We start from the raw sequence: 23,908 nt of genomic DNA on the forward strand, positions 1-23,908 counted from the left end.
TTTGTCTATCCTTTAGTATGTCCACCATTGTCCATTTCACCTTGCATCATAAAAATGCAGTGATTGCCTTCTGTTCATCCTTCTGCTCCTTTTCCTTTTCCTCTTTATGGTATTTAGCCCAGCTGCTTTAATGCTCCAGCCCTTAATAGCCAGTCCACTATCAAGTTAAACTGAGCCTATAATCCACATTTAGCATTCATTGTTTATCTTTAACATAAAATTAGATTCCCTTTTGAATGTACCATGAGAACCATCCAAAGCAAACGTATACTATACTAGGAACATTTTTCCTGCACTTCTGCTTTCGCTGTTCTGAACTTCTTTGACAATATCTACTACATCATTTTTCATCAGTTAAGTTTTCAATTTTCACTTTGAGTTTAGCTTTTTTGATTGCTGCCTTTATTAGATTTACCAACGCTTGCTTATTTATTGTCAGTTTACTAACTCTTGTTCTATTTTATTTTTGTTTGTTTTTTGTTTAGGCCACTGATTTGTCATATCCTAGTGACACGAGTGGCTTGAGCATTACTTCATGCCAGGCATTTCTACTAAACATTGCAAATCAGTTTCAGTGCATTCACCTTCTGGTGAGACCAGAAATGCATGATAATTGCGCTGTGATCCATTCATCTGGCACAATGCCTCTTTGGAGGCTGATATTGAATAGCCTCTCTAGGCGGTCTGATGAGGCCTTTTTCAGGCTAAACATTAGGCAGCCTTATATGCTGTCTTGCTCCCATATAAGTAGTGTGCTTGGCCTTGGATAGCAAATTGAGGACTTGTTTGTGAGATATTTGATGGGGAGGTGTAGATGTGATTACGTAATCTGGGAATGTAGGAGTGGTGGGGTTTGGGGATGAAGTTTAAGCAAAATTTATCTACTAGTAGATTGACTGTGTTCTCTGGTTCTGACTATTTGATATCCTTTTCCTGTTGGCTCTGAGCAATGCTTGGCATTGTTTCTGATATTTCTAACATAGTTAAAATGTTTAACAGTCATCCTTCACCTGGCTGGTTATTTTTACCTCATATCTGGCTTTGGTTGTTTTAGTCAGGGTTCAGAATTCCCTGTTATGTTTAGGAAGAATGCTTTTAGCATCTTGAGAGTTAAATTTATTTTTTCGAGCAGTGATTTTTTTTTATTTTATTGTAGATCCTGTTTATATTTGGGTTCCACCACAGGAGTTTATTCTTAAATTTGGCATTGTATTTACTTTGGTGGGGGAGAGATGCATCTGTGCACCAATTTACATGTCCATAGAATTTGTTAGTAAAGAATTCTGCATAAGCAGGTGGATCACCAGGTTGGAAGAGGATTTTGAATTTAGTCAAGTCATCAATCAGTTTTAGTAGGATAGCATTACTATAGTCTCTTAATTCAGATGTCAAAATTGGTGTTTGACAATGGAAGAAGTGACAATTGGTGAGGAGCAGTGCTGCCCCATATTGATAATAACTAAGTCCAGGATTTTTTCATCCCTGCTTGGGGCGTAGACTTTGCTGATCTAGAGCGAGTTTGTATTGAAGTCCAGAAATTTCTGGGTATACATTTTTAGGACTTCCTAATTAGTGGAGGAATAGCTGAGTTCTCCTAGGAGAAAGGTGTTCAGCTAAATGTACAAAAGAACAGAAAAATCTAGCTGAAAAGAATCCTGAAGCTGTTCAGCGAAAAACAGGTTTCAGCTTGGGTACAAGAGATGGTTTCCAGTGATTTAGAAGAAAAACTAAACCAAATGCACTTAGAAGTGTTTAAAATAAATGAAACAATAAAAGTATTTCAACTCTAGTAACAAAGGGCTAGAAAAACAGAAGAAGCTTTAATTAGTTGTTCAAATAAACTGATAAAACTGCAAAAACAAGAGGTTGAAATGAAGAAAAGGCTGCCCTAAGAAGATCTGTATCAAAGTTAGAAGACAGACTTCTCAGAGAAAACCTAGGAGTTTCTACTGTACCAGAGAAACTTGAAAGACTGTATTCATTTCTTGACTGTGCAGATAAGCAAATGGACTTGAGTTCCACAGTAGGATTGCTAATTGAAAGAGCATGTCATGTGTATGCTCCATACCTAACCACGAGAAAGCAGTTAGTACCTTTATTAGTAAGATGCAGTCATGCCAGAAGGAGTTGCCTCTGGCAAAACTGTGTCAGAATGGAAATATTGTGGAAAATGATCATTGTACACAGTGCACAAGAAAAGCAAGTGTATCCCAACAATCGGGGAATGTAGAGAGGCAGATGTGAGAGTCATGCTACTGTATCCAGCCATCTTCAGAATATTATTTTCTTGGAGGATTAAATATTTTTTGTGTAGAACAGGATAGGGGGAAATTAAGTTTATCCAACACAGAATGAGCTAGCCAGTGGAAGGGGATTCTGCTTCTTATTCTTCTGACAACAGAGCCCATAGAGAGACTTAGTCTGTGAAATCTTTTCTGTTGTTTCAAAGGAAAATGTTTGAGAGACAGAGAAACACGGGAATTGATGAGAAGACTCAGGAGTTTGGACTTGAACAAGAGACAGTTGGTGGGAGTTGGAGATCAGAAAGAAGACCAACAACATGAAATTAGTGTATACATGGGAGACTGTCTACTGGATATTGGATCAGACATGTGAAACATTGTTTTCCAAGAAAAAGAGGTTGAGGAATACTGGAATTTTGTTGGCTTGTTAAACTTCTGGATGAACTAAACGCTGTATCTCATGCATGAGCCCATGGTCTGATTCCATTTATTCTGACTAGAAGTAATATAATTATTAACTATGGAGGAATAAGGCCAGTGTAATACCAAATAGTATAAGTTAATTCAAGCATCAAAAGGGAAATTAACTAGGCTTAAAATGGGCTTGCAGCAGCAGCTAGCCTAGTACTTGCCTATGAACCGATGAACTGTAAAGCATATACCCCACTTTATGGCATTAATGTTTACATGGACACTGAGAATGGAGAAGTAACTAAGTAAAACAGTTTGTGTATATTAATATTTGTATAATGTTGTAATGGCAAGCAGTTTTGTATAGAGTGCAGTTATGGGCATTTTAAATGTGAGGTGGGGATTCTTATGATTGTGTGCTGTATATCTTAAAGATGTTAAAGCAAGCAAGTGCTTTTTTAGTTGTAAGCTGTACAGGCCTTATACTTCAACAACAAAAAGAAGGCTGGTCAGAAGCACTTTAATATAATGTTGAGATCTTGGTCAGCTGGGTTGGGATGTAAAAGTGTATTAATATATGTAGAGTTAAGATATTAGTTTGCCTTATTTTTGCAAGGAAGGATGTCTATATTAATGTCCTTAGTTTAAGCTATAGACAAAAATATTGTAACTAGATTGAAAACATACCTCTCAACCCAGACACATCAAAAATCTGGACAAAGGCCTATGAAAAGTAGGTACAACTGGCCAAAAATCCGGGATGGTGATTAACATAAAATGTGCATACATAATCATGTAACCCTTCCCACTCTAATGGAATTGTGGGATACCAGCATGAAGATTGGAAGTCACTAAATAATAAGTAATGGCAGACATTTGAATTTCAGACTTCATATCTCTGACAGTACATAATAATGCATAACCTGTTATTACAGTAACTGTCTGAGTTTACAAGAGCAATACTTAAAATCTGTCCCTATTTTTGGGCCTTTGTCCCACCATTATTTCTGGCTTTGTTCAGATTTCTTGCTCTGAGAGATGAAGAGGTATGATGAATGAGACTCATGCAGGTAAATCCTTACAGCATAGCTGACTTAAAAGTTGCTATTTGGAGGGGGGGGGGGGGTTCTATTTTTTTTTTTTTTGTTAATGTATTTGTTAATTTTATCCACATAGATGCGTTTCTTTTATCATTTGTGGACTGCGTTCAGTGTATGGTAATAGATGTTTTGTGATGCGCTGTCTACTCATCAATAGGCATATCTTTCAAGTGTCTGTCCCTCTTAAAATTAGTGGTAGTCTGCAAAATTGTAGTAGAGTCAACAAGTTATGACAACCTTTAAAGATGCATACTTCGTTTATTTCTGAAAATGCATGGTAATGCGACTGTATTATTCTTCACCTGATAAAGTCAGCGGTACTAATATTTAAGAATTGTCCCTGATCTGAGAACTTTGACACTGATTATTTTTGGTTTTATCCTTGATTTTGGAAGTTGGAGGTTGAGAATTTTGCCACCAGTAATAAAGCAGATAAATTAGAAACACTTTTCAAAGCTTATTGCTGCACTTTCCACTTCACTTGTAAATAAACTCTTACAGATGGGTATAACCTCTTTATCGTATATAATATGGCATACGTTTTTAGACAGAGATGCAGCAAGGGACTTTGATGCATGGGGTGACATGCCCATCACATGACATGACCATCCTGTGTTACCCTTGCCCTCAGCCTCATGCCAACCACACTCCAGCTCCATGTTGTGTCTGCTTTTATCCTCAAGTTGGCACCATCCACCTGGTCAGTCTCCAATGAAATACAAAAATAATGGCTGCCCCATTTCCAAGTTGAGGAAGTAGATTTTGTCCTTTGTCATTACTAAGCAATCATGCAAGTGCAAAAATGTGAGGCTATGTAGAATTTGCAGAGAATTGTGGAAGACTTTCTACAATCACTATAATGTTTCAGAAATAACTGTCATAATGCGACTTGGTAAACTAACCACTGGAAAAGGTTTTTTTTTTCCCCTCACTTGTGTATACATGGTATTGGTTAGAGGTTCCATGAAGAGTTAAGTAAACGGGAACTGTTCACATGCGTGTTGGGTTTGTAAAGGTTTTATGTGCTGTTGTATAGAGAACTCTATATCTCTCTCTATGTGTATATTTCATAATATGTTTTGTTATGGGAGCACAAATCTTCTTCGTTTTAAGCACTTCTGTGGGTCTCAAGCCTTTTGTATGGTATTACTGAAAATAATAGCTTGCGGGTAGTATTGTTGCATACTTGCACCAGGACGTTGCTGGCACATCTGCATCTTAGTCATAAAACCCATGGGGGCACACCTTCCTGTTTTTTTTAATCTTATGTTACTATTCGAAACAAGCCCTTTATTAAACATAATTTACTGTTTGTTACTCCATACTGGCACGGGAATCCTCTGTACAGATGAGAAACATGATCATCTCCCCTGTAGGGTTACCACCTACCCGTTTTTGAGAGGGACAGTTCCTTTTGGCCAGTTGTGTCCGTGTGTGTGGGGGGGGGGGTGCTAAAAATGGCAAATGTACAGAGATTTTATGACAAAAAAAATTTAAAGTTTTAATAGTTGCATAAAAGAGTTATTTTGTATTTGAAATTCCTAAATGTTCTATGAAGTAGCATAAGCAACTCAAATGCTACAAAAATGAGTTTTATTTGGACAAATAAAATGAAGTTCTCTACATTGCACTGGCCGTAGGTATGAAAATCTGTAAAGTTGAGAGGTGTGTTTGGGGTGCACACTAAATTTACCACATCTGTATCACGTTATCGAAATCTTACTACATCGAGTCACTAAAGGTCGACCTCTAGTGATCGATGTAGTAAAACATTGAATAACGTTTAAAAAAAAAACAAAAATAAAAACTAACTAGCATAGGCAGGGGGGCAATATTCCAACTCCGAGACTGCACTACATTGAGGTAAATGGAAATCTCCCCCTACAGAGATTTCCATTTACCTGCACGATGTTCTGCACTTTCGATGTTGTGGTGCCGACAATATCAGCTACGATATTGTTGGCTTTCAAAATCGTGAAGTAGACCCAATTTACCAGTGTTAGTATCGAACCTTGCTACTGGCAATATCCATTCCACAAGTGCTATAACCACCTGATCCTTGGAAGCCAGGGATTCATTTGAAAACTGAGATACTGAAGCATGACTTTTTTAGGCTGCTTTAATATTATAGTGGCAAAAGGAGTGGAGCTGCATGACTGAGCTTAAATAAAATATTAGATAACTAACGAGTCCAAACACACCAGCATTGCAGTAAAGTTAAAGTTGCTGAAATGAGATTTACTGTTTTCTAATTACCATGATATAAAACTTTTTTTCAGAAAATACAAACCAGGAAGGAAATGAAAATAAACAGGTGAAAATCAAACATATCACTTAAACAAAACTCATGAGTAACCAAAAAACAAAACAAGCGGCTGGAAAACAAAACAAACATAAACAAGCAGCTGGAATGTATGTGCTTATCAAGAGTCAATCCACATACTGTACAGGTGCATTTTATAAGTACAGATTAAAAATCTGGAATTGAAAGGGCCATTCAGAAATTAGTGGCACCCCATTATTTTGCCCTCAAAACTGGTATAGAGGAATTTGGCACAGTTGAGAGGTATGCTTGAAAAACAAGACAAAATGTTGAAAGACATGAAAAACAGCAAGTTTTTGCATTTGCAAAGTTATTAGCTTGTTTTTTTCCATTAGCAAATGCTCTCAGTGGAAGACAAGACGTGAAGTTGTGGGCATTTGGTTAGGGGAAGTCTGCATTGTGTTATGAGTGAAAGTTACAAACTTTTTTTCATGCATCTGCAACAATGATACCTGTTGTTTCTCATTGCTTACTATTTTAACTTGGAGACAAATTGTCTGCAGGAGCAAGCAATTAATCTTGCAAGTTCTGAGCACTCTTTTCTGAGAAAAACTTAACATTAAAAGGTACAGTTGCAGACAGTTCAATGAAATATAAAGACTTAAACTTTGGGAAGTGAGGAAGACTTAGTAGCCACCCCAGAGTCTTAATACTTCATTGCATTTAATAGAACAATGCCCAGTGTAGTTTATTTAAAGGTAACCAGTGTACCTTTCTAAACTTTTGACTATTTTACTAATTGTTATTTGATGTCAGGTAGGAGGGGTAAGTGTGAGTGCAGTAGACATATTTTGTAAAAAGACTTGCACACTAAGTGCCTGTTCTGTCTAGACCCCCAAATGTAACTGTACAACCTGCTCCATCTGTCAGTCATCTGTTCTAAAACACTACAGTCTAGGCTATCCACAATACCTTCCTCGAGACCCAATGCCTGAAATGCTTAGCCCACTTCACCATGTTGGAAGGACTGGATGTTGGCAAACCATCCAAGAAAACCTTAAAAGACCTAGAGAGAACTCTCCTTCTGTCATCTCAGAAGTGGGCATACCTGCTGAGTTGGTTGAACCAGCTGTTCATCAGTCATCTTCTCACAAGCCTCTACTACGACCCTGCTGGAGGCAGGTATGTCTTGTGAAGCCTTCCAGATGACAGAATCCTCAGACAAACCATGACTCATCTCAAAGGGCCACCAAGGAGTCCTTTAAACCTTGTGTGGGAATAGATTCCCTGTACTCTGATAGAAATGCACTAAGGCTCAGAACCCCTTTAGCTGGTACATGCGGATGTCAACCCTGAGAAGAAAAAACAAAAACTTAAGCAGTTGATGTCTCCTCCTGCATCCAGGGAGAAAGAATGGATTGATTATTCTCAGGGTTATTCAAGGCACTCCTGTCACTGAAGCCTCCTCCTGTTATGACCCAGCCTTCTCAGGCCACACCACTGAAACAGGCACTAGATTTTTCCTCTTTTGACAAGGAACCAATTGGAGGAATTCTGAGTGCACACTCATCTGTTCTGGAGAATGTAACCAGGAAGAGTAACTATCGTCAGATGAGGGTGATTCACTCACTCCTGATTCCCTCTTGGAAGAAGCCTTCCATTCATTTTAGTATCACACAACCAAGGCCTGTTTACAGCTTCAGACAGAGCATGTGGGGGGGGGGGGGGGGCAGGAAACTACAAAGTTCAGGTTGAATGGTCTCCCGTGTACTAAAGGAACACATCAACATAAAGGAAATGAGGGCACTCTTACAAGCCCTACTGACATCTTTGGAAAGCAGGCACTCTGCTGGTGCGCACACGCAACACCACAATGAAGTGATACATAAACCAGTAGGAAGGCACAAGATCCTAGCCAATATGCAGGCTGGCACAGGAGGTCTGGTACTTTGCCTTTCAGCTGAATCTTACACTTATAACAATGTACATTCCCACTCAGCAAAACGTATTGGCAGACTGTAAGCAGGGACATGGAGGACCCTCAGAAATGATCCCTCAACAGAGATGTTTTCAGATCTGTAACTGTCAGATGGGGGGACTCTCCAGACAGACTTCTTTGCTTGCTCTGAGCATCATCTATTCCCACTTTTCTGCACAAAGAGCCCATCACCTGTAGTCTGGAGGGACAGATGCCTTCCTCCAGTGGACAGGGAAGTTTCTTTATGCATACCTCCCTCTGCCTCTGCTCCAAGACTTCTACTCAAGGTCCAGAAGGAATCGTTAGAACTCTGCTTCTGCCACCATTCTGGCCAAGACGACACTAGTTCCCACTCTTGTTTCATGTATCAAAGAGAAATTACTGGAAACCCCTCCCCCCAAAACCAGATCTAATCACTCAACAAAAAGGGCAGCTCCTTTATCCCAATCTCACCTCACTTAGTCTAATATTCTGGATGATAGGATTCTAAGCCCTACAAGACGCGCATTTTCTGAAGAGGTGGTTCGACTACTACAAGAAGCCAGCAAGTCTTAAACAGCTGAGTGTAAGATGTTCTCAGTGTGGTGCCTTAAGTGCAAACTCCAGCAACTTCTATCGAATACTCCCACAGTACTCCAGTACTTGTGTGACTTGTTACATTCAGAATTGGCCTACTCTACCATTAAAGATCAGTTATCTGTCATTAATGCTTGCCTACCTTTGGAGCCCCATCTCATGTCCATTGAACTGATTGCTTTTGACTATTCTTAAATTCTGCACTTGGAAAACAGTGGTCCTCTTGTCTTGACTTCAGCCCACACGGTCTCACAACTCCATGCCGTTATGGCTGTTCTATCCTTTCTCATCTTCCACAAAGATTGAGTAAACCTCAGGGGCAGTCTTTCTTTCATGCCAAAAGTGGTTAGTGAGCTGACTCTTGACCAGGCAATTAATCTGCCTACCTTCTTCCACAATCCCCAAAATAGGAGGAAGAAATCTTACACTCCTTAGACATTCACAGACAATTGAGGTGTTACCTGGGCAAAACTAAATATCAGAAAAACAGGTCAGCTGTTCATCTCCTTTATGGATTCCAGGTTAAGACAACCAGTTTCCAAATAAATTATTGCTTTCTGGATCTCAAAGCATATTTCCTTCTGCTACTTTCACCATGGAAAGACTTCACCCGCATGGCCAAAAGCACATTCCACTCAAGCAATGGCCACATCTGGGGTGGTCTCGAAGGATGTGGATACCAGGTCCATTCTAGAAGCAGCTACTTGGTCATCTGTCCACACTTTCACAAAACATTATGAGCTAGACTCCTTCTCCAGGTCAGGGGCAGTGTTTGCCTGAAGATTCTGTCTGGCCCCCTGGACTCTTCATCTTCTCTTTAAGCCTGACACCTTATTGGTTCCTTTTAACCAACCACCCTCTTTCTCTACTGCTGTGGGAATCACCCATCTGTTAAGTATACTGCAACAGTGACTCAATCATGACATAATACAGGTCTGTAAGAAATTACCTCAAAAGTCGATGTCCTACTAATCACTTTTGCAGTATTCCTTCCCTCTCACCTTATACCCCTTCTCTTATTTTTCTCTCCCTATTGGTACAAACACAATGAGTTGCACTTGGACACAAACTCATTACCCCAGAATATTACAGCTTTCCTGAGATGGAACTTGCTTATCCTTTTCCAGCTAGGCCCTCCTAGCTGACCAGTGCCCTTCCTCTTGTTTTCTTTATGCTGCTTCTGGCTTGGAGATAGTCTGAGGATCTTGTATGCACATGTGATTTATATACCCCTACACGGACAAGTTGAGGTCATCATCAGGATGCGTCCTAGGAAGGTAAAGCTTTGGTACCCTGGCTGGATGTCAGTGAGGTACAGCCCATCTGTTAGTACTGCAATACTGATCAGTAGGACATCTACTATTATGGTAAGTTCTTGCACAACTGCACTTTCTCCTCCTTTAAGCATAAAAGTTTTTGGTGGCCTCTTATACAGAGGCCCCAGCCAAACAAGATCCAAAGAAATAAAAGGAAATGGCACAAAGAGAGCTCTGCAAGCCTCACAAGAGGGATCCCTTTCCCAAAAAGAATAACCCCCCCCCATCTTATGACTGTGCCAAAATGAGGCACACATTTTTTTCCAAGCCCCCACCAGGCGCTATGTCTCTAAAATTGCCTCTTAACAAAGCAGTCTGGCCATCAGTGGTTTCCCAGAAGTGAGTTGTCAACATAGTGAGCATGGGTTACCAGTAGCAGTGGAAGTATCACCTTCTTCCATTTAGAGGGTTCCCCTCACTTGCCAGAGCAGTCTTTATTAACTACTATTCTCCATCATAGGTCATCCTACAGAGAGAATGAGGGGATTTTATTCTCAAGTTTTCCTGGCTCCCAAAAAAGAACTTTCATGGAGTTGAGTGTTGGACCCTTCCAATCTGAACATCATCCAGGTTCACACCTTCAAGATGCTCACTCTGCTGACAGTACTTCCCCTTCTGGCAGATCACTGCTTCACTGTGACCCTGGACTTAAAGGATGCCTATCTATCCCCTTTGTATTCGCTTCTGGAGATATTTCAGAGTTGTTGTCTCTGGGTATCACTTTCAGATTTCTGTATTACTCCTTGGGGTTATCTACTGCTCCTTGAGTGTTTGCAAAATGCCTTGAACAGGTAGTGGACCATTGTTGGACTATAGGCATCCACATGTTTTCTTACTTGGATGACTTGCTGATTTCTACAGAGTCTGCTTCCATGTGTTTGGAACCATTAAAGAAGATTTCAAATATTCCCCCTCCCCCTTTCTAGGGTTCAAGATGAACAAATTGAAGTTGTGTTTCACCCCCTCCCCACTTGTAAAGACTCAACTTTCTAGGGTATCTAATCGACGCCTTTGAAAAAAATGGCCTTTCTGCCTGAAGACGAGATCCTGCCTTACCAGTGATGAAGATTGTGTTTCACTGTTGCAGTCATCACATTTGGGTTATCTGCTTGCAGTAGCCGTCAGTTGGCCTGATTATCAAAGTCTTGGGTCCTGTGTCGGTTGCTGTCTTATCTTCTGTGACGTCAGGTAGTCAGGGGTATAAAGCATGCAGCTTACGCCATTACATCAGTCTTTCTTGCCATGTGGTACCTGAAGCAGAAGCAGTTTGCAAGTGCCGGTCGGCCGACTCCTGAAATTTTCGTTTTCGAGTTTCAGAACCGAAGTCTTAACTAAAGCTAAGTACCCTGTTGGGGAAACTTTTTCTTGCTCTAAACCGATGTCAGTAAAAGTCAGTAATCATATTTCTTATGGAAAGCAAATACCTCATAAAGATTTTCATTCGTACTGTATTCCTTGCCTATGCCCTGACCACGATGTACCTCTCTGTCGAATTTGTGCCTTATTTAAACCATGAACTATTCATCATTGGTACATTTTCGATTCTAAATATTTTGGTACTCTGTTCAATTATCCAGATATGTCTTCGGTAAGCCATCTGACTACCGACATTCTGAAAAAACGCAAAGATAAAGACAGAGACAGGCCGCCTAGGTCCAAAGCTGTCGATGCTTCTCCTAAGCTAGTCGCCAGTTCTCCGGTACTCAGTGAGGCGCTTTCGCAGCCCCTGATACCGGCTACATCAGATTTGCAGGCCTCTACTGAGATCCATTTGGAGTCCGGTATGCTGCAAGATGCTTCAGCTATGGAACCTGCGGATGTCTCTACCTTGGATGGGTCTGGAGCCGCTGTGCCGGCACCGGCTTCTGAGGGTGTATTCAGGCCTACTGACTTGCATATTATACTGATGCCATCTTCTTTTTCTAGGCCTAAAACTCGAACCATGTCTAGGAAACCGACGCCCAGACCGCATGGTTAGGCCTCTATGCCTAAAAAACAAATGATAAAAATGGCTGAAGACCTTATTACTTTAATCAGGGGAAGCCAACCTTCCCCCTCTAAGAGACCCAGGACTGAATTTGCTTATGATACTTCTGACCAAGATTCTGAAATTTCTGTCTCCTCTGATGACCAGGATTAACCCTTATCTACCTATTAGGATTCTGATGCAGAGGATTGTTTTCCCTCTGCTTCTCCCCCAGAGGATTTTTCTTTTGGTGAAACCTTGCATACTCTTAGGGAGCATTTTCACTGGGAAAGCCAGGATTACTGTGATTCTAAAAAGAGGCTTAGAGATTTCTTACTCCTGCCCCAACACAAGCCTTTAGCTATCCCTGCTGTGCTGGACATTGTTGATGATGCCTTTTCTTAGTCTAGCTTGGCCCATGACTCTCTACCTCCTGCTCCCAGAAAACCTGATAGATATTACAGGGTTCCTGATTCTCACAAGTTCCTTTTTAAAAATCCTACTGCAGATCCTGAGACCATTTCACAGGGACCCAAGGTCATTAAGGCTACTACTGCCAAAATCCTACCCCCCTCTGATAGAGATTCCAGGGCCCTGGATAGATGGGGTTAGAAGGTATACACCTACCTTGGCCATCAGGGCCTTAAATTGCCAGTTTCATATGTTAGTGTTAGCAGCGTATTATTGGATTGCTTAAACAGAAAATGATGTTGATTCCTGATTGTGCTGAAAATAAGGATTTACAGGATTTAATGCATTCTGCTGAACAGGTTGGAAAACATACTTTGCAATGTGGTTTTGCTTCATCTTACAGGGCTGCTGACACCACGTCTGTACTTAGAAGGCATGCTTGGCTTAAGGAGCAATCTTTGCCAGATCATGTTAAACTAAATTGCTGGATGCTCCCTTAAGTCAGGACTGCCTGTTTGGCGACAAAGCAGAAGTTGTTCTTAAAAAGATGGAGGAAAAAGCTAAATCAATGTAAACTGTTAAAGATTTCTTACAAATGCAGCCTCCTAGATTTAGTAGGCATTGGCCCTCAAAAAATTGGTCCTTTTCTGCCTCTTCCAGGCCTTCTCAGTTCAAACGCAGAACCAGCAGAACACCCAGGCTTCAGTCCCAGGGTACATACAGGTCTGAGCAGTGGGGGACTCCTACTTCCAAATCAGGGAGTAGTAAGACTCCCCCCCCCCCCCCCCATGGTAAGCTGTCTCAATGACTTGACTTTAAAACTTCCAAGCACTTCTCAACTGACTGCTCCTTTAAGGAGAAAGATTGCTCTGCAAGCAAAAAACTGGGAACTCATTACCCAGGACAAATGGGGTTTAAAAATTGTTTCCCAAGGATACAGATTTCACTTCCACACGTTACGAACCCCAAACAGTTGGCCAGATCTACCCCCTAATCAGTGAGCAGAGGCTCATAAGCAAGTACTCTCTCTCTTAAGATTAAAGGCTATTCAGACTGTACCAGAAGAGGAAAAGGGACAAGGTTTCTACTCAAGACTTTTCCTGGTACCCAGAAAAGACAGCTCATGGCGTCCTATCCTGGACCTGTCTATCCTAAACACCTTTTTGGTGATTCCAAAATTCAAGATGCTAACTCTTCACCAGTTGCTTCCCATGATAGGCAGAAATGCCTGGTTGGCAACACTGGATTTAAAGGAAGTCTATCTTCACATCCCAGTCAGGGAATTTTGCAGAAAATACCTATGCTTCAAAGCAGGCTGCATGCATATCAGTTCTCTACACTGCCCTTTGGCTTATCTACTGCTCCCAGGGTATTCACAAAGTGCCTAGCTCCAGTCATTGCATTTTGCAGGCAAAGAAATATTCAAATATACCCATATCTGGACGATTGTCTAATTCAGGCAGAAAGCCTAACTTGTCTGGGGTACACCATAAACGAAAATAAATCACATCTGGTACCCTGTCAACAAATTATATTTCTGGAAGCAAGCTTGAACACAACTTCCCAGATTGGCTTTCCTCACACCAGAGAAACAAATTCATTTGACAACTTACTTCAAACTAGCGGCCACAAAAACCCTGCTGTCTGCATGGCAAATACTACAAGCCTTGGGGTTGATGGCCTCATGCATTCTACTAGTTCCATATGCAAGACTGCATATGAGGAAACTACAATGGTATCTAAAAAGCCTATGGTGTCAACATTCACAGGATCTAGAAGCAATGATTCCCATCATACCTTGCCTACGGTTATAATTCCTTTGGTGGGCAGAGGCCTGCCACCGAACAAGGGACTACCATTCACTCTACCCCCTGCTGCCCATACCCTAACAACAGACGCATCAGACTATGCATGGGGGGCTCACCTGTCAGGGAAGTGCATTCAGGGCAAATGGAACCCAAGTCAAATGCACCTGCATATCAATAAAAAAGAAATGTTAGCTGTTCAGAATGCTCTGACAGCCTTCAAGGACCACATTCTTCCACGACAATTAATGGTAAAGATGGACAACACCACTGTTATGTGCTACATAAACAAGCAGGGGGGGTACCCATTCTTACCCCCTCTGCAGACTAGCCATGGCTCTGTGGAACACAGCCTTGAGCTACCAAGTGCATCTACAGGCTCAATTCCTGCCAGGAAAACTAAATACACTGGCAGATGAACTAAGCAGAAATCTCATGGACCCACATGAGTGGAAACTGGAACCAGAGATTTTCAACATGTTCATCAACAAATCGGGGCTCCCAGATGTAGACCTGTTTGCCTCCCCCCAGAACTACCAATTGGACAAATTCTGTACAAGGACTCCCCACAAACAAGCTTGGAAAGTAGATGCTCTCTCCTTCAGCTGGAAAAACCTATCAGTTTTTGCCTTTCCTCCTCTGCCTCTCCTCTCTAAAGTACTACTAAAGATCAAACAGGGCAAACCAAGGATGATACTGATTGCACCAGACTGGTCACACCAACACTGGTACCCCCTCTTGAGCAGTGTTTCACAGCTGGCCCCATGGCATCTACCACTGACCCCCCCCACCCTGCTGTCTCAGCAGGAGAGCCAGATTCTGCACCCCAGCTTCAAACCCTGAACCTGGCAGCTTGGCTAATTACCTAATCTCTCCATTACCATCCCTCAATAAACAAGTGTTTGGAGGCAAGGAGGCCTAGTACTAGAAAATCTTATTCTGAAAAATGGAAAAGATTCTGTGCCTTGAACCAAACTCAAGGGATGGCCACAGCAGCCCCCAATTTACCTCAGATTCTTCAATACTTAACTGAGATGCTTCACAAGGGCCATCCTTTTCCTCCATCAAAATTCACGCCTCAGCCATTTCAGCTCATTACAACACAGAACCACCCCTCTTTTCTCACCCACTGCTCAAACAGTTCCTCAGAGGGGCCAAAAACTTAAGACCAACCAGGAGAGCCCCAATTCCAGCCTGGGACATTAATTTTGTATTGGAAAAACTCACTCTGCCTCCTTTTGAGCCAGCTGCAACTACAGAGTTAAAATTCCTTTCTTGGAAAACAGCTTTCCTTTTAGCAATCACTTCAGCAAGAAAGGGTATCTGAATTACAGGCCCTTATGGCAGTGGAGCCTTTCATCATCTTTCATGCGGACAGGGTGTCCCTCAGGATCAGTCCCTCTTTCATGCCCAAGGTAGTATCCAGTGTGGCTCTTAATCAGTCCATTCATTTGCCAACCTTCTTTTATAATCCACAGAACAAAGGGGAATGGATACTGCACTCCTTAGATGTGCACCGACAATTTAGATTTTACTTGGACAGGACTAAACCTCAAAGGAAATCTGAACAACTGCTGATGACATTTGCTGCAGGGGCAGAAGGGAAGGCTATTTCAAAGCAAACCATTTCTAAATGGATAGGCCATTGCATTCATTTCTGCTGTAAGCACCATGGAAAACCTATCCCACAGGGGATTGGACCCCATTCAGCCAGGGCTGCATCTACCTCTACAGCCTTTCTCAGAGGTGTCCCCTACCAGAGACATTCTAGAAGCTGCTACCTGGAGTTCTGTACATACTTTCACCAAGTATTACCATTTGCCAATTTTCTCTAAATCCAGAGCTGGCTTTGCCACTGCAGTCTTGCAGGGCCTTATAGATGGTCCTAATGCTATCTAAATTCCTCCTCCCATCCTTAGCTTTGGGAATCTACCCAACTGTGATGACTGCAGCAGTGAAACATGAAGAACATAGTACAGTTGTGTACACTTATCATAAATGTAGTTGTTTGAGTGTATTCACTGTATTAGTCCTAGTTACCCTCCCTCCAGCCCCCTGACTTCTTTTGGCTATACCTCTATTCTCCTTGGAGGTATAACCTTGTGTGTCTGTCTGTATGTATGTATGTATGTGTGTATATATATATATATATATATATATATATATACACACACACACACACATACATATTAATTGCATCCCATTCAGGGGGGCACCTGACATCTGGGGCAAGAAAAACTGATGTAATGGCATTGGCTTCATGCTTTATACCCCTGACTACCTGATGTCACGGAAGATGAGACAGCAACTGACGCAGGACCCAAGACCTTGATAATCAGGCCGACTGAGGGCTACTGCAAGCAGATAAACCAAATGTGATGACTGCAACAGTGAATACACTCGAACATCTACATTTATGGTAAGTGTACACAACTGTACTGTTCTGGTAGGGTTGACACCCCTCCTTTTCTTTTCCGGACTATCCGGAAATCAAATTGATTCTCTGGTAGTCCAGAAAACACTGTACAAACTCCGTTATTCTGTTTCAAAAAAGGAAATAGACTATCAGAGTTTGTAAATAGGCCGATTTACTATGCTTTTTTACAGAAAAGCATAGTAAATCAGCCGAAAGTAGGCATTTGGGACAGAAAAAGAGGGTGTTCCCCGCACAATAATGTCATAGTGGTGTCACAAAATGGATGGGGTGTGTGCGAGAGAAAGTGTGGGATGGGCGTGGATACTGTTGGTGTGAGGGGTGTGGCCTTATTCCGGTTTTATCCGTAACGAAAGGTGGCTACCCTAGATTCTGGAATTGTCTCACAGGATAATTTTTGGACTAATGGCGTCCATTATTCTTACTATACCACTGTTTCATCTTCACATGGAAAAAATTAAATGGTATGCTCGAAATTGTTGAGCCATCAGCTTCATTCCCTGGAATCGAGTTACTGGTGCCTCCTTTCATCAAATGAAAGTTACAGTGGTGGAGAGAACAGTTGAGTACCAGTCTAGAACTTCCTTTTTCCCCTCCGATGCTTGTACAGTCTGTCCAGTACAATTTTGGGTGGGGATCTGTGTAAATGCGGAAGCAAGTGCAAGCCATCTGGGGGCCCATGTACACACACAAGCACATCAGTATCAAAGAAATGCTGACAGCAATTCACACCTTGAAGGTTTTTCATCAACTGTGGACTAAAAGTCCTCTCTAGGTGGTTATGAGCAAATACGGCAGTGATGTGGTATCTCAACAATCAAGGGGATACAAAGTCTTGTCTTTTGTGCTGGTTGGCAATTATGGCCTGGGTGCTGGCTTCTCAGTATTCTCTGACTCATTAGATATCATGCATCTTCTCAGTGGAGAATTTTGTGGCAAACAGACAAAGCAGATCCTGGACATGCACATACCTGTTAACAGAAAATAAAATGTATTAACATTTTTCATATTCACCTAATGTACATGCCATTGGCAGCTCAAAGCAGTGGTGTTCCAGGGTCTAGCCCAGATGTGGGTAATGCTTCAAGTAGATCTGTTGCTTCCATTCAAAACAGCCAGCTAAAGAAATTCTGTTCCAGACATCCTTGCAACCATTCTCATTTCCTTGGATCTGGATTGCTGCAACATAGTAAGGCCTAACTATGTTTAATACTATTGGCTGCCAAAAAACTATTTACTAAAAAATGGAAACCAAAAGCAAAGCACCTAGTTGGTGAAGGATCTCACTGTGTTTCTGTACCTGAATGATTTGCTCGTGGTTGCCTTATAAAATGACTCCCTGGTAGTGACCCTTGTTTTGGACTTTCTATCATTTATGCCCTCAGGATGTCCATAATCTGGTACAAGTCATCTGTTGTTCCAGAAGAGGATATTTTCTTTGTGGGTAGAGTTGGCCACACTACATTGTTTGCCTTTCCATCCTTCAGAGAGGGTCTATAAAGTTAAAATATGGTCATGGCATATTGATTTTGCACACCCTACCAGATGGTTTTGCATCTCTTGGACCTTGTGATGAGCATTACCTTATGACCTACCTGTGAATGAGAGTGAAGTGCCATTGGTTGTGGACTGAAGTAACTGAAGTTGCATGAAAAACTTGTTCTCATTAAATGTACACTGCCAGGTGGAAGAAATACTTAATCTCAGAAGGAAGTTACCTTGTACCAGCTCATTTACAGTGTATCTTACTGTATCCCCATTTACTTGAGTCTTCTTTATTCCACAGTCAGAGTACGTTTCTGCCATTTTTATTCTTCACAATCTTGCAGATGCCAGGACATTGGCATATCTCTGCCTTGAGGTGCAGTTTGTTTTCATCCCTCCAGTGTTTGAGAGCTCTTTCCTCACTAGGACTTGAACCTCTTGTTATACTCTTGTTATATTCTTTGTCTAAACCACCTAGTTTATGAGCTTTGAATTTCTGTCTTTAGATAGATTGTAATCTTGGTGGGCATTATTTCTGTCAGTATGTTAGGGTTAGTGTCCCTTATTTGTGGGAATCCCAGTTAGTCTTTTACAAGGATTTTTTTTTATTTATTATTAAGCCAAGTTTCTTTCCAGAAGGTTGTTTAGAACTGTACTTGAACAAGTCTATTCACCAGCTTATTTCTCTTCTAGGAGCAGAGACTCCTAGGTTAAGAGACTTCTATAAAGTTAATGTGCAACATCAGCTCAGGTTTTATCAGATGAAATTGTCACTAGTACAAATCTGCTTTAATTCTTGAAAAAACAAACAAAAAAAAAAAATACAAAAAAATCTTCAATCTCTACTTGTTTCCTGCCTTTCCATAACCAGTAGTGTCCGGTTTTCAGATTTTGCTGAATTCTGACCTGTTTTGTAGTTTGTGTTGCCCAGACCTTACTAAGATAAAAGGAAGCTTCTCTGTTCATCAGTGAGAGTAGTGAGCTTTGAGCAGCCTGTCACTGGAGGAGTGGTTTCAGCTCAGAATCTGTAGTTTTATTGGCCATTTGGGTTATTTCTATCCCTTTCATCTTTGTTTAAAAACCCTTGTTTCCATGGTTTTGTGCATCGCGCAGAGCTGTTTAACTAGGGTTAAACTATTCCCAGTGCCAGAAAGTCTGCTCTTCAAATTTTCCCTTAGAACTAGCCAGTTTTCTAGTTTTAGCACTCAAAACTGTCTTCTTTGTGCTCAGCACTTGTTCAAAACTAGTTGCAAGCACTAAATAATCTACATAGTACTGCAACACTCAACTTTCCCCACTTATCAGGAGGAAAACAGTTTTTAGTACTTAAAATATAAGCACATATCCAGGCATTTCTAAGGGGTCAGCTCCTGGTGTTTTCCCCTGTCCACCTGATGAACCAGTGGGGAAATGTAGCAATGGCCTCATGTACACTGACAACCCTCTCCTCCTACCACCCAACACTACAACCTGTGAGAGATGCACTTATATAGCCAAACTGGAAGCCAACCTCTTTCCCAAGACTGGACTAGTCATTCAAGAGGAGAAGTTAAACACCTGCACCACACCACACTCAACACATAGCCTATCAAAACCTACACCACCTAAACCCACACATAGTAACACAAAGCACACACCTACAGTCGCGGATGCGCTCAATAAAAATATGCCCAAACCACAGAGACCTCCAAAGCTGAAACGTAAGCAAACACCCCCAAGTGACACACAGACCACAAAGTCAGTGTGCCACTTAACCTCAGCCCATAAGGCAAAACAACGTACCCAACACACCAGTCATAGGCAACTCTATAATCAGGCACACTGATGTCCCACTCACTAGGCTAAACAAGGAGAAAATTACTGTCAGCTGCCTTTCAGGTGCCAGGATCAGCCACATAATGCATGCACTCAGGTCACTCCACAATAAGTACAAATATGACTCTGTCATTGTCCATGTTGGTGTGAATGACCTGAGTCGTACCTCCGTGGACTACATGAAAAGGGACATGGAGGAGCTCTCGGATCATGTAGCCCAGGCAGGTATGACCGTAGCCCTGAGTAGCATCCTGCCATCACCCAGAATGATACCACAGTACAAGGACAAAATGATTGACTTCAATCTGTACCTGTCGCCTCTGGGATTCCAGATACTGGCTAAGGCTTTTGCCATCCCTATAGTGCCTTTTTTAGGCAAGGTTCAAATGACAAACTCACCACCATATGCAGGTACAAGCAAGCAAAATCTGAGGGTAATGCTACTCAATGCTAGAAGCCTAAACCTCAAAATGCACTCACTCGAGGCACTCCTTAAGATGGAGAACATCGACATCTGTGCAGTGACAGAGACCTGGTTCAAGGCTCCAGAGAGCACCCCTGCATTACCAGGCTATAATTCATACCACACCTTTTGGCCACCTAACTTGGGCTGAAACATTAAAGGAGGAGGCGTGTCCATATTCGTTAAGGATATCCACACCTCCAGGCTAGTTGCTCAGCATAATGCATTCAAAAGTATCCAAGTGCAACTAACACTGGGCAAGACTGCAATCCAGGTTGTAGCTTGATACAGGTCCCCCGCCATTCTCCAGGATGCCCACTCCACGTTTCTTGATATACTGGACAACATTAAGGTACAGCCCAATACCCTAATAATGGGAGATTTCAACTACCCCAATATTAACTGGGAAAACCACTCATGCACAAACTCATTTGCGCAATGTTCTCTGGAATTCATAAATTCCAACGCCCTGGATCAGCTTGTCCATATGCCCACCAAGGGCAGCAATATCCTGGACCTGGTCATTACCAATATGGGTAACCAGTGCTCCACACCAATGGTCAACTCCTCGCTGGTCAGATCCAAAAACAAGCTAATCACCCTAGACATCCATATCCCGCCCCCACCCCCCATTAAGGAAACCACCGTAAAAAACTTCTCCAAAGCCAACTTCATGCTTCTTAAGACAGAAGTGGCAAACTTCACACAACCCGTACAGATGGGTAATAACAGTACGACTGCTGAAACCTATACAAATGTACTGTATAAGCACATACACGAGTGCATGGGTCATACCATTCCCAGCAGAACCAAGATGCTGTCCTCCAAAAAAAGGAAGCCAGTCTGGTGGTCCCCTGCCATAAATAAACTCTACAACAGAAGGAAGAAGCTGTTGCAAAAAAGAGTAAAATCCCATGATTGCAGGATCTCCTTGGTCAGCCTCAGCAAGAAGCTGAGATCCCTCATAAAATCCTCCAAAGCTAGTTACGAAAATAAAATCACCACTGATTCTAAAGACAACCACAAAGCATTCTACAGCTATGTCAAGAATCTCAGTGGCATTGCTCAGATCTACTCTGAGCTACAGCACAATGGCACTAGATATACAGAACCAACTGATATCACCAACATCCTGGCTTATAGATTCAGAGCAAACTTTACCCCCCCCCCCCAAAGGGCCCATCTCTATACCGGAAGAGTGCAAAGCCCCTGTAATCACGGACACACAAGTAAAGACTGCACTCTCTAAAGCTAAGAACACAGCATCCATGGGACCAGATAACATCCCAGGCTGATTCCTGCAGAACTACAAAATGAAGTGACACCCCACCTAAGTACCATGTTCAATCATAGCCTCACTTCAGGCTTTCTGCCTCCTGAATGGCGCACAGCGATGGTTATCCCACTCCGCAAAGGGGGTGCCACCACAGACCCTGGGAACTACTTCCCCATTAGCCTGATGAGCCTGGTCTGCAAGGCCATGGAACATATCATCATGGAGCTTATAAACAAAGATATAGGTAAGCTCCAAACTCTGGACCCCACTCAGTTTGGGTTTGTAAAAGGTAGATCATGTCTTCTAAACCTGATTGACTTCTTTGAAGCAGTCACCAGAGGCCGTGGACGTGTGTAAGGTGGTGCACACAGCTTATCTTGACCTTGCCAAGGCTTTCGACACCATCCTCCACTCTGGAATTATAGATAAACTCACTAGACTAGGCATAAATCCCTATGTCACAGGATGGGTGGCCAGCTGGTTCACTGACAGAACCCACACAGTGAAAGTAGCCAACTCTAAATCCGACTTAAGACCAAATGACAAGTGAAGTACCACAGGGTTCTGTCCTGGGTCCTCTCCTATTTGTTATTTACTTCTCAGAAGTCCAGGCTAATACAGCAGGTGTCTTTGGCTAATGAAGTTTGCAGAGACTGCAAACTAGGAGCCATAATAGAATTGCCTAATGATGTGGACATTTTACAAAGGGGCCTCACTGAGACTGATGCTTGGTGTCAAAGTCATGGCCTCAAGCTCAATGCCAAAAAGTGCATTGTCAGCCCCTTTGGGAAAAACTCTATACCCATGATCTACCACATAGGCGGTAGCCTGCTAAACACCGAAAGTGTGATAAGAGAACTTGGGACACAGTTCATAGGGTAGAGTTCATAGGTTCATACTAGGTTAACTGCCCTTGCGAGCCATTTTTTTTAAGCCTAGCCAATTATCTCCTGTGAGATTCAAACCCTGTACCTTGTGTTTGTAAGGCAAACACCTTAACCATTAGGCCACCATCCCAACCCACAGGTGGACAGTAGCCTCTCCTTTGATAATCACATCGCCGCAGTATTCAGGAAATCATTCTGTGTGGCACACCTCATCACAAAGGGGTTCTCCACCAGAAAAAAAGAGGTAATTGTTCCTCTCTACTTATCCCTCATCAGGCCCATTATAGAGTACAACACCCCGTTTGGGATGTACCTCACAAGACACCTACAACAACTAGAAAGGCCACAGAAATACCTCACTAAGAGGATTACCGGCCTCAAACATATGCAGACCATCTCAAAAAAGTTCAGCACTACTCCGTTGCATATCGCCTACTCAGAGGCGACCTCTGCCTAACATATAAAGCCATGTCAAACCCAGATCTGTTGGACATGCTACACTTAAAGAAATCCCAATCTCTCTGAGCCACATGCTCCAGGGACCTAAACCTTGTCACTGCAATAACTAGAACATGCTGGAGGGATAGATTCCTATCCCAGAAGAGACTCCCCATGCTCTGGAACAAACTACCCATTTGTGTCAAATAAAGCTCCTCATTGGCCATCTTTAAGAAAAATCTTGACGACTGGATGGGAAATAGGAAATTCACTCCGGGGATCACTTCTGTGGCTCTGCTCAACAGCGGCACAGGAAAATAAATTCTTGGGTGGCGAAAGCCAGGGAACCTTTTGGCTAAGTTTATATAGGCCCTAGGGCCGATAGCCTAGTTACCTACCTATGAACCTATAAGATAAACTAGTTATTTTTGTCCTTTGCTGCAGCTAAAGGCCTTCCTAGTTTTGCTTAAGCTTAGCATGATGATTCGTACCTACATTGCCTTATTTGACCATAAGACTAATTGCTCATTGGTTATAGCATCAGGAGTTTATGGAAGCTTCTAGTGGCTGTTTCGGGAATGTGTCCATTATGATAATTTGTGCTGTAGCCGTGTGTTTATTGGTTCATACTTCACAGCGCAACATTACTTGGTCGTAGATACCATGAACTGGACTTCCATTAGCACCTTACTACTCATGACATGATCTTATAATAAGCTTTGCCTTTTGGCCTTCCTCTGGTTGGGGTTTTCCAAAGGCTTCATTTTTACTGCTTGCATTCTTCCCAACAGCTGTCCACTTATCAGCTCATATGGTGAGCAGATACCTCTAACAGCAGTCTTTGAACATTTATGAGGTGAATACTCACTGCCTTTTTGTCATCCTATTCTATTTGGATGGACTCTTTGTTCATTGCCTGAAGATGGATTTTATGTAAGTGAGGCAAGTCTACAATTTTGTATGTTTGTTTAGTTTTGCCTGTTAAGTTTGCTTGTTGTGTGCATGGAGCCAAACTGCAGTGTGTAGAGGCTAAATATGTTC

The 23,908-nt window shown here is 42.1% G+C and overlaps 1 protein-coding gene across 2 annotated transcripts in view; it reads left to right on the forward strand.

Moving 5' to 3' along the window:
• Window positions 1-23,908, forward strand: part of EPS15 (epidermal growth factor receptor pathway substrate 15) — a 2,462,763-nt gene that overhangs the window by 1,621,424 nt on the left and 817,431 nt on the right. The window lies entirely within an intron of this gene.

The sequence above is a fragment of the Protopterus annectens genome, chromosome 10.part0, assembly GCF_019279795.1.
Source record: "Protopterus annectens isolate FY-2018-M chromosome 10.part0, PAN1.0, whole genome shotgun sequence".
NCBI lineage: Eukaryota > Metazoa > Chordata > Ceratodontiformes > Protopteridae > Protopterus > Protopterus annectens.